The sequence below is a fragment of the Pristiophorus japonicus genome, chromosome 1, assembly GCF_044704955.1.
Source record: "Pristiophorus japonicus isolate sPriJap1 chromosome 1, sPriJap1.hap1, whole genome shotgun sequence".
Taxonomy (NCBI): domain Eukaryota; kingdom Metazoa; phylum Chordata; class Chondrichthyes; family Pristiophoridae; genus Pristiophorus; species Pristiophorus japonicus.
Window position 1 is genome coordinate 182,194,783 of NC_091977.1, and position 12,877 is coordinate 182,207,659.

The following is a 12,877-nucleotide window of genomic DNA, read 5'->3' on the forward strand; positions in this document are numbered from 1 at the left end:
ACGGAGAAATCATACGACGATTTGTGCACACTGGTCCGGGAGCATTTGAACCCGAAGGAAAGCATTCTGATGGCGAGGTACTGGTCCTACACCTACAAAAGGTCTGAAGGCCAGGAAGTGGCGAGTTATGTCGCCGAGCTGAGATGCCTTGCAGGACATTGCGAATTTGAAGGACATTTGGAGCACATGCTCAGAGACTTTTTCGTACTTGTAATTGGCCACGAAACCATACTTCGCAAACTTCTGACTGTAGAGACCCCATCCTTGAGTAAGGCCATAGCGATAGCAGAGATGTTCATTGCCACCAGTGACAACATTAAGCAAATCTCTCAGCACACGAGTGCTGCTACAAGTACCGTGAACAAAGTGATGTTGTTTTCAAATCGTAACATACAGGGCAGGCCACACATGCCTGCAGTTGCACATCCGCAGATGTCTCAGAATCCACTATCAAGGGTAATGAATGCAAGGTCATTAACACCTTGTTGGCGCTGTGGGGGTGATCATCGTTTCCATTCATGCCGCTTCATAACATAAGAACATAAGAACATAAGAATTAGGAACAGGAGTAGGCCATCTAGCCCCTCGAGCCTGCTCCGCCAGTCCTATTGTCCCAGTCCTCAAGGGAGACGGCACTGTCAATTACTTTATAATCGCCACAGATTCTATCAATCGTTTCTCCCTGCAGGACCAATACCCACTACCAAAGGCCGACGACCTCTTTGCAATGCTGGCGGGAGGAATGACGTTGACGAAGCTGGATTTGACTTCAGCCTACATGACCCAGGAACTGGAGGAATCATCGAAGGGCCTCACCTGCATCAACACGCACAAAGGTCTTTTCATTTAAACAGATACCCATTTGGAATTCGATCAGAGAAACATGGAAAGCTCACTGAAGTCGGTCCCGTGCACCATGGTCTTACACGACGACATCTTGGTCACCGGTCGGGATACAGTCGAGCATCTGCAGAACCGGAGTAGGTTCTTAGTCGATTCAACCATGTGGGGCTCAGGTTAAAACACTCGAAGTGCGTTTTCCTGGCCCCTGAAGTGGAGTTTTTGGGGAGGAGGACCGCGGCGGACAGCATCAGGCCCACTGATTCGAAGACGGAGGCAATCGAGAACGCACTGAGGCCACAGAACGTGACGGAGCCGCGGTCATTTATAGGACTCCTGAACTACTTTGGTAACTTCTTACCGGGTCTCAGCATACTGTTAGAACCACTACATGTCTTACTGCATAAAGGGGATGAATGAGCATGGGGTAAACGCCAAGAAAATGCCTTTGTAAAAGCGAGTAAATTGTTATGCTCAAACAAATTGCTTGTGTTGTATGATCCATGTAAGCATTTGGCACGAGCATGTGATGCGTCGTCATATGATGTCAGGTGTGTATTGCAACAAGCTAATGATTTTGGGAAACTGCAACCGGTTGCTTATACATCCAGGAGTCTGTCTAAGGCTGAGAGAGCCTACAGCATGATTGAAACAGAAGCGTTAGCGTGTGTCTATGGGGTAAAGAAAATGCATCAATATCTGTTTGGGCTAAAATTCGAATTGGAAACTGACCATAAGCCACTCATATCCCTGTTTTCCGAGAGTACAGGGAACAATACCAATGCATCGGCTCACATCCAGAGATGGACGCTCACGTTGTTCGTATACAACTACGCTATCCGCCACAGGCCAGGCACAGAAAAATGCGCCGATGCTCTCAGTAGGCTGCCATTGCCCACCACGGGAGTGGAAATGGTGCAGCCCGCAGATTTAGCCATGGTTATGGAAGCATTCGAGAGTGAGCAATCACCCGTCAATGCCCAGCAGATCAAAACCTGGATGAGCCAAGAGCCCCTATTATCCCTAGTCAAAAGCTGTGTGCTTCACGGGAGCTGGTCCAGTGTCTCTGTGGAAATGCAGGAAGAGATAAAGCTGTACTAGCGGCGCAAAGATGAAATGTCTATACAGGCAGACTGCCTTCTGTAGGGCAATCGGGTAGTGGTCCCCAAGAAGGTGAAGGGTTGCAAAATTTGTGGGAAACCCATCCCCCGCCCCCCGACTCCCCCCCCCGCCAACTGTTTGGACTCATTAGAAAGGAAATTTAATTTGGAACTATCTACCAAAATGTTTAAGATCCTAAAGTGCACATGGAAGAAACTATGAACTTTAATCGAATTTGGGATTTTACAAAGCAGATTGAGTTTGTGTGGGCAGGGCTAAGAACTAAAGGAACGATCCTTCAAAGAAGCCAGTTTGAGTATTGAAGCTGTTTGGGGTACTGAAGCTAAAGCAAAGTGTCTGGAGAATTGTGGATACTCGAAAACCCTTCTCCCCAGGAGACATTAAAAATAGCAACAATTAACCCATAAATAGCTAACCATCATCCTGATCTGAAAAACCATTCCAGCACATACATAATAACAATGGCACATCCAGCCCGCATGTAAAACCCAAGCACAGACAGACATTGTAAATACCAAAGCTAATATTCCCATCAAGAAAACAAATTTAAAAGATTGACACACCCAAGACAGCTTAACATTTAATGAGCCCGCCAAAATATGACAAAGAAATATCAAGCCCGCCAAAATTAAACAAAGAATCCAGGCTGATTTGGCGCGAAGATTAGAACAGCCCCAAACGTGTAACTGGGCCCTGCTTTAATAAAGGACATGCTTATGCTAGGCAATGCTATAGTATGCTATGCTATGCATCAGATCAAGAAGGGAGGAAGACCACCCACAGGAGTTTTAACTAGCTTCTCCAGCCTCGACGTCCTGAAATCAGAAAAGGAAGGAAGAACATCACCATCACAGCAGCAACTGACCACAGCCAACGTGGTACCACCAAAACACCGCGATCGACCAACTTTGAAACAAATTCCGCAAGGAAGAAACCGAAGAATCAAAAGTTTCCACTCTGCAACCTAGGCCTGACTACCAACAGGTGAAAACACTACCTAAAGAGACTTTGAACCTATTTCTAACGAAAGAAAGTGAGTACTTACCCCATAAATCCAAAACGCACCCTACCGCATCAGCGGACACCACCCAACTGAAGATTGCGCAGTAAGAAGTCTTCTACGATGTTCGGGGTATGGCAAGCAGAACCTACAGAATCCAGCAAACCCCGAAATCGCAAACCACTGCCAACTACTAGCAAAGGATCGGTGAGCATAGTCCCTGTTTGCCCTGGAGTCTAACCTAGTCAGTGTTAGGCACTGGGAGTTGGGAGGTGTATTATTCACTGTAACCCCTTTGAATGTGTGATATACTGTTCTTTACTTGAGTGATTATAAGTTTGACATTGTATTTTCTTGCATTTAATAAAATCGAAGTTCTTTTGCACCAAACCAGTTATTTCTTGCACTTTATCACATCCCCCAAATAAATCCAGAGTCTAGAACCCAGGGAGTGGGAGCGATTTGAACCACTCAGAACGTCAGAGGTGAACCTGACCCCACACATCACCCCCTACAGAAATGGCGACTGCGGCAGGACTTTGGTGTAAGGGATGTGGTGCAGAGAGTGCTGTTTTAGAGGAAAGAACCAAGATGGAAGAGAGGATTTCCTCCGATGTGTATAAGAAAGTGAATGTCACTAAGGAATGGGTGCTTGTTTTATTGCGCGCTGAGCGTCCGGGAGATGCTGCAGCCCAGTGGACAGCAAGCAAGGATCATAAGGAATCAGTAGAAAAGACAATTTGTTTGGTCTGTCTACAGCGACAGGTCCAACTCCTAGACAAAACCATCGAGTCACTACAGGCAGAACTATGGGAATGTGCAGAGACATCACATGAAAGGGCTATGGCAGGAGAAAGGTTATGGGGAGAACTCTGTAAGCTAAAACATGGAAAGGCACAGCTAAAGGAAAGGTTTAAGAACAGTCAGGATTATTTTCAGTGTCAGGTTGCCGAGGTTAGGAAGAATGAAAAGATACTGCGGGAGGAAAACACTCGCCTCACCCTTCAAGTAAAAGAGCTGGAGGAGAAGTTAAGCGACGTACAGGCAGCTTACAAAGAAGCCAGCACTAAAGGGTTCGAAGCAGGAGACCACGGTCCCTGCCAGCAACAAATCAAGAGTTTCACCCTTGCTCTGTCTAAGGCCAAAGGCATGGTATGCCTAATAAACCCGGGTACGCCCCAGGTAAATCTGGACGAGAAGGAGGAAACTGTTCAACCACCATCTGTAGCACCGGTGACTATACCGGTTCGGCAGCAGGAGGGGCGAACGGGTTACAGGGCGGACAGGGATAATGGACCACCACCTGTGGCGCTGAGGTTCAGCTCGGTTTGGCAGCAGGGAGGGGTAGGCGAGCCAGAGTAGGAAGAGCCAGAGCCGGGGCCGATGTGCCCGGTCCGGCAAAAAAAGTTCAGCCCACCCACCGATGCTGGGGGTCAGGGGCCCCTGGAAAGTCAATTTGTGGTTCCCCACACTATCCAACTATGATAAGCCACCTGGGAAAGCTCACTCCAAAGGGAGACCCCTCGGTTCACTTTATGGATGTGGAATAGGCAGGGGATATTAACGGGTGTGATGATGTCGAGATAGCAAAGATTCTCCTCCTCTCACTGGACGGCAAGCTGTACCAGTCCCTCTCTGCCAAGAGCAAAAAGGGGCAGAGGACATGTGCCGCCGTCCAGGAAGACATTCTAGAAGCCATGGGCTGTAATGACGGGAGTCCCTTCTCCAGTGCAGCTCATAGGGGAAACCCCACAGGCTTTCGCAGACCAACTGTGGCCTGTGTACCAGAGCGCCTGTGGTGGGGACCTCAACCGGAATCACCTAAGCTGGGACGAGAGAGCCCACTTGCTCCGAAGCCTGGTGGCAAACAGTTTGCCACGAATAAGAACAAAGGCTGAGGCCTGGTTTGACCCGAGAGATCCCCAGGCCACCGAACAGGGAGTGGTCAGGCAACTGACCCTAGCCTACCGGAACGGCAGGGTGACGGGAGAGCACCCCCCCAAGGGAAGGGTCCAGGAAATCAGACCTAGTCAGGATAAGAGGGAATGGCGCCACGAGGGGGGGCAAACCCTCCGATACAAAACGTACCTGCTTCGGGTGCGGAACGAATGGGCACTGGAGAAAGGATTGTAGAAACCCATGGAAGAGTAGCGCAGGGAAGAATTCTCCAGACCCTGCCCAAACGACTGAGACTGAGACGCCAGTCTCTCCCCACACGTTTGATACATTCATGACTGCACTCCAAACAATGCTAGATGGCCCTGGGAGGGTAGCCACCGACACCGGTACCGAAATCCCATTCTACCTCATCCCACCTAAGACAATGACTAGGACAGGTGCAGCCTGTTCACCTGTGTTCACTCGAGTATGATACGTGGGGAGACCGACAATTCAGATGGAAGTGGAAAAGGTGAAAGGGACTTATCTGCTGGATACCGGTGTATCAAGCACCCTCGACTATGCAGCTAACCCCGCCGCCTCACCTCTGTCTAAGGGGATCCCGTATAGCTTGTTGGGTTTCACAGTCGCTGAGCAGGCTGGCTCATTCTCCGTTCAGCTCTCCATTCGTTTAGGAACACTCCACACTAAGTGGACTTGTGTCCTGATGAAGTGGGAACAGGAAGGGAGAGGGATCCTGGGGGCTGACTTCATCCTAGGCCACGGGATTCTAGTGGATTTAAGAAACCACTGTCTTTGGGGGTCAGTATGTATGGGACAGGAGAGTAAGGTGGTAGTTATCCCACAAAAACGTGGAAAAGGGACGGTGTGAACCATGAATCCAAAGGAGGGTTACGACCTTGAATCACTGGTCAGTAACATTCCGATGGAGCACCAAGAGTATGTGAGGGAAAACCTTGCAGCATTTGCCACTCACAAACACGACTGTGGAAGGATAAATGGGGTCAAGGTTAGCACAGATGGGGACCCCATGATCCGACTGCAGAAACAGTATAACTTTCCCAGGGAGGCGGAGGCAGACATGGAAACAGCCTTGGGTTCTTTGGTTAAACAGGGGGTATTGAGATCAATAGCTACCCATATGAACTCTCCATTGTGGCCGGTTAAGAAACCGGAGAACTCCTGGAGGGCCACGGTGGACTATCGAGTACTCAACCGTAACATCCCCGCCTGTGCACCCACTGTTACTGCCGTCGCCGACCTCATTGGAAGTATTCCAGCCTCCGCGACTTCATGGTGCTGGATATTTCCAAAGGGTTTTGGTCTATACCTTTAAGAAGAGAAGACCAGTACAAGTTTGCTTTTACTTTTAAAGGACAGCAATACACTTGGAATTCCACAAAAACATTTCTATACTCTAGAACAGATAACAATTGAGATAGGGAGAAAGATGCTAGAGATCACAATTCCGCCTTGGTGGGATATTTTCAGAAATATAGAAGTTCCAGCCGGGATCAGAATAGCTTCCCACGTTTTGGTTGTCTTTCAACTCGCGATTATTCTTTACTTATGGTGTCTCACTTGCAGAGTGAAACGCAGAAACAATCAGGTCAGGCACCAAAGAGTGCTGTACGCTCCCTGGCCAAACTTGGGGATCGAGCAGGGAGTGGTAACACCATATTACCATGTTTGATTTGTTTTAATTTTCACCTGCTATAAAAACGCAGAAATCGAGTGTTGTAAGAATGGTACTTAAAATTTTGTTTGACTATGTACCTTTATTTTACTGTAAAAACAGAGTGATGGAGGGGTGTCGGACCCCCCATATGCTGTAACAGAATTTAAATGACTGTATTTGCCTGTAAACTGCATTGCATTTCAAAGGGGGATGCACGTTAAAGTTTTAGCTAGGTAAATACAGGGAAGGTTGATTCTCAGGAGATTAGGAATTTTGCTCACCTAGCATGACACTCAAGTGTGTAGAGTGTCACAGGGGGGCTGAAGGGTTGCAACATTCGTGGGAAACCCCCCCCCCCCTGCAGTGTTTGGAGTCATTGGAAAGGAAATTTAATTTGGAACTATCTACCAGAAAGTTTGAGATCCTAAAGTGCACATGGAAGAAACTACGAACTTTAATCGAATTTGGAATTTTACAAAGCAGATTGAGTTTGTGTGGGCAGGGCTAAGAACTAAAGGAACTATCCTTCAAAGAAGCCAGTTTGAGTATTGAAGCTGTCTGGGGTATTGAAGCTAAAGCAAATTGTCTGGAGAATTGTGGATGCTCGAAAACCCTTCTCCCCAGGAGACATTAACATAGCAACAATTAACTCATAGATAGCTAACCATCATCCCGATCTGGAAAACCATTCCAGCATATACATAACAGCAATGGCACATCCAGCCCGCATGAAAAACCCAAGCACAGACAGACATTGCAAATACCAAAGCTAATAATCCCATCAAGAAAACAGATTTAAAAGATCGACACATCCGAGACAGGTTAACATTTAATGAGCCCGCCAAAATATGACAAAGAAATATCAAGCCCGCCAAAATTAAACAAAGAATTCGGGCTGATTTGGCGCGAAGATTAGAACCGCTCCAAAGGTATAACTGGACCCTGCTTTAACAAAGGACATGCTTAAGGTAGGCAATGCTATGGAATGCTATGCTATGCATCAGATCAAGAAGGGAGAGAGACCACCGCAGCAGTTTTAACTAACTTCTCCAGCCTTGACGTCCTGAAATCAGAAAAGGAAGGAAGAACATCACCATCATGGCAGCAACCAACCACAGCCAACATAGTACCACCAAAACACCGCGATTGACCAACTTCGAAACAAAACTCCACAAGGAAGAAACCGAAGAATCGAAAGTTTCCACTCTACAACCTAGGCCTGACTACCAACAGGTGAAAACACTACCTAAAGAGACTTTGAACTTATTTCTAACGAAAGAAAGTGCGTACATAAGAACATAAGAATTAGGAACAGGAGTAGGCCACCTAGACCCTCGAGCCTGCTCCGTCATTCAATAAGATCATGGCTGATCTGGCCGTGGACTCAGCTCCACTTACCCGCCCGCTCCCCGTGAACCTTAATTCTCTTATTGGTTAAAAATCTATCTATCTGTGACTTGAATACATTCAATGAGCTAGCCTCAACTGCTTCCTTGGGCAGAGAATTCCACAGATTCACAACCCTCTGGGAGAAGAAATTCCTTCTCAACTCGGTTTTAAATTGGCTCCCCCATATTTTGAGGCTATGCCCCCTAGTTCTAGTCTCCTCGACCAGTGGAAACAACCTCTCTGCCTCTATCTTGTCTATCCCTTTCATGATTTTAAATGTTTCTATAAGATCCCCCCTCATCCTTCTGAACTCCAACGAGTAAAGACCCAGTCTACTCAATCTATCATCATAAGGTAACCCCCTCATTTCCGGAATCAGCCTAGTGAATCATCTCTGTACCCCCTCCAAAGCCAGTATATCCTTCCTTAAGTAAGGTGACCAAAACTGCACGCAGTACTCCAGGTGCGGCCTTACCAATATCCTATACAGTTGCAGCAGGACTTCCCTTTGTACTCCATCCCTCTCGCAATGAAGGCCAACATTCCATTCACCTTCCTGATTACCTGCTGCACCTGCAAACTAACTTTTTGGGATTCATGCACTAGGACCCCCAGGTCCCTCTGCATCTCAGCATGTTGTAATTTCTCCCCATTCAAATAATATTCCCTTTTACTGTTTTTTTTCCCAAGGTGGATGACCTCACACTTTCCGACATTGTATTTCATCTGCCAAACCTTCGCCCATTCGCTTAACCTATCTAAATCTCTTTGGAGCCTCTCTGTGTCCTCTACACAACCCGCTTTCCCACTAATCTTTGTGTCATCTGCAAATTTTGTTACACTGCACTCTGTCCCCTCTTCCAGGTCATCTATGTATATTGTAAACAGTTGTGGTCCCAGCACCAATCCCTGTGGCACACCACTAACCACCGATTTCCAACCCGAAAAGGACTCATTTATCCCGACTCTCTGCTTTCTGTTCGCCAGCCAATTCTCTATCCATGCTAATACATTTCCTCTGACTCCGCGCACCTCTATCTCCTGCAGTCACCTTTTGTGTGGCACCTTATCGAATGCCTTTTGGAAATCTAAATACACCACATCCATTGGTACACCTCTATCCACCATGCTCATTATATCCTCAAAAAATTCTAGTAAATTAGTTAAACATGATTTCCCCTTCATGAATCCATGCTGCGTCTGCTTGATTGCACTATTCCTATCTAGATGTTTCAAGCATTTTCCCCACTAACCGGCCTATAGTTACCTGTCTTTTGTCTGCCTCCTTTTTTAAACAGAGGCGTTACATTAGCCGCTTTCCAATCCGCTGGTACCTCCCCAGAGTCCAGAGAATTTTGGTAGATTATAACGAATGCATCTGCTATAACTTCCGCCATCTCTTTTAATACCCTGGGCACTTACCCCATAAATCCAAAATGCGTCCTACCACATCAGTGGACACCACCCAACTGAAGATTGCGCAGTAAGAAGTCTTCTATGACGTTCGGGGTACGGCAAGCAGAACCTACAGAATCCAGCGAACCCCGAAATCACAAATCACTGCCAACTACCAGCAAAGGATCGGTGAGCATAGTCCCTGTTTGCCCTGGAGTTTAATCTAGTCAGTGTTAGGCACTGGGAGTTGGGAAGTATATTATTCACTGTAACCCCTTTGAATGTGTGATATACTGTTCTTTACTTGAGTAATTATAAGTTTGACATTGTATTATTTTCTTGCCTTTAATAAAATTGAAGTTCTTTTGCACCAAACCAGTTGTCTCTTGCACTTTATCACAGCTCCCAAATAAATCCAGAGTCTAGAACCCAGGGAGTGGAACGATTCAAACCACTCAGAAGGTCAGAGGTGAACCTGACCCCACACACAACCCCCTACAAAGGGCAGAGACACCTTCATCAGTGACCTCCACAGTACCCACCCTGGCATTGTAACGATGAAAGCGATAGTCAGATCCCAGATGTGCTGGGCCGGTATCGATGCGGACCTAGAGTCCTGCGTGCACAGATGTAATATCTGCTCGCAGTTAAGCAATGTACCCAGGGAGGCGCCACTAAGTTTATGGCCTTTGCCCTCCAAACTGTGGTCTAGGGTACATGTCGACTATGCAGGCCCGTTCTTGGATAAAATGTTCCTTGTGGTTGTAGATGCGCACTCCAAATGGATTGAATGTGATACAATGTCGGCTAGCATGTCCGCTGCCACCACTGAAAGCCTGACGGCCATGTTTGCCACACACGGCCTACCCAATGTCCTGGTGAGCGACAACGGACCATATTTTACCAGTGCTGAGTTCGAAGAATTCATGACCCGCAACAGGATCAAACATGTCACATCTGGCTTGTTTAAACCAGCATCCAATGGTCAGGCAGAGAGAGAGAGTCGTGCAAACCATCAAGCAGGGCTTGAAGAAGGTAACGGAAGGCTCACTGCAGACTCACCTATCCCGAGTCCTGCTTAGCTACCGCACGAGACCCCACTCACTCACTGGGATCCCACCTGCTGAACTGCTCATGAAAAGAGCACTTAAGACAAGGCTCTTGTTAGTTCACCCTGATCTACATGAACAGGTAGAGAGCAGGCGGCTTCAACAAAGTGCATACCATGATAGCACAAATGTGTCACGCGAGATTGAAATCAATGATCCTGTATTTGTATTGAATTATGGACAAGGTCCAAAGTGGCTTCCCGGCACTGTCGTGGCCAAAGAGGGGAGCAGGGTGTTTCGGGTCAAACTTTCAAATAGACTCATTCACTGGAAACACTTGGACCAAATCAAACTCAGATTCACGGACTATCCTGAGCAACCCACTTTGGACCCTACCTTCTTTGACCCCCCAACACACACACCAGTGGCAACCGACACCACGGTTGGCCACGAAGCAGAACCCATCATCCACAGCAGCCTAGCAGAACCCACCATACCAGGCATCCCAGCAAGGCCAACTGCACAGCAGCCAGCGAGGGCCCAACAATTGATTCACCAATACCAGCTTTCACACCGAGACGATCAACCAGGGCAAGAAGGGCCCCAGATCGACTCACCTTGTAAATAGTTACATTGTTGACTTTGGGGGAGGGAGTATTGTTATATATGTATACTTGTATATACTCTGTACAGTCACAAGAGGGTTCACCCCTGGAGTCCCAAGGGATCCCATAATCCCTTGGAAGCACAGGTATTTAAGGAGACCTCACAGGTTGGAGAGGCACTCTGGAGACCTGAAATAAAAGACTACGGTCACACTTTACTTTGAGCTCACAGTGTTCAGTCTGACTCTTTCTCCATACATAACAGCTTCCACTAGGCTTTAGCTCGTGCACTTTGCCCTTTGGTTTGTCATCCTCACCCCTACCATTCTTAGAAGAGAGAGTTAACTGCCAGATCATCCCCTCTTCTGTGGTCTGGGGATCCCTGGAATTGAACCACCCCTCTGCTTTGGCCTTGATCCCCACCAGGGTGCTCACCCATTGAGCCCTAGGCTCCCCCTGCAGCTGCACCTGGTCGGGCACCCCCGCACAGGCACTCCATTAGACGGGCCAAAGCCTGCCCGTGAAAGCCTCCCCAGCTAACTGCAGTGTCCTTTCCACTCGGGAGAAGGGACTTCCATCATTGAGGCCCATAGCCTCTAGGATTTCATCCTTTATCTCCTCTAATGTACTGTGCCCCCTCTTGCTACCCACTGAGAGCGACTGGTACAACCTACTATCCAGGGAAAACAAAAGTAATTTGGCTGACTCAGCTTCGTTACAATTATTGATCCCCCCATTTGCTCCATATTTGTAAAATGGACAGATAGGTTGCTCCATATTTGTAAAATGGACAGATAGGTCCCCTTTGCTGGTCAGTTTGGTTAGGTTAGAGACCATTGCCTGCAGCTGGGAGGTCATATACGGGACCACGAAGTCACTCTGTAGTGGTCCTTGCTCTTGACCGCCTACGGGCGCACCGTATTTCCACTGCCGGACAGGGCACATGGGTCCTGGTCCCAGCACTTCGGGCAGTGGTCGAGCATCCTCCTCTGCCTCACAGTCCTCCTTATCTTTCCCCTGCTCTTCCTCATCTACCCGGGCCATTCGCGGAGCTACCAAGCAGACCATCCCTTCGGCCTTAGATAGAGCATCAGTTAAATTCCGGATCTGCTCCTGGCAAGGACCATGATTGCCCGTATCAAACCCTCTAGTGCTGGCGACTCTGAATGCCACCTGAATATCCTTCAACTGCTCTTCCAGCGCCTTTACCTCACTCGACAAGTGAGCATTCTCCTCCCTAACCGCCCTCTTGTTCCCCTTTGCCTCAGTTACCTGGCATTGCAGGAACTCCTTATGGTTCCGGAAGGTTTCCTCCTGGTTTATTCTTCTCAGCTTCTCATCCATTAGCTGCGTGCATAACCTACTCCCTACTACAGCCCTTGCGTCCGACTGTGCCTCGGACTCCCTGAGCTCTGTCTCTAATTTACCAATCTGCTCATCTAGCAGTTGGACCTGTCTTTGTAGACAGACGAGCCATATCGCCTTTTCAATGCTGCGCCTATGCTCCTTACCCTCCGTCCATTCTGCCCCTGTGTCCGCTGGACGCTCAGCATGCAACAAGCCTAGCACCCACTTCTTAGTGATGTTAACCTTCTTAAAATCACATGAAAAAATCCCTTCCTCCATTTGGGATTTTTCGCCTGAAGCGCTGTCCATGACTGATTTACACTCCTTTAACCCAGATCTCTTCGTGGTCGCCATGAGATGTAAGTGGTTTTGATCCTATCACAATAGCTAAATGGACGGTTCGAATTGGCCCCACCTTACAAGAATTCAAGACCTGGGGATTATTATTCAGAGTGTAAATGGAATAAGTCACGGACAGGAATGCTTCGGTGAAAAATTGCACTTATTTATTTGGTCTAACATACACTGGCTAAAACCATGCACTACTGAACAA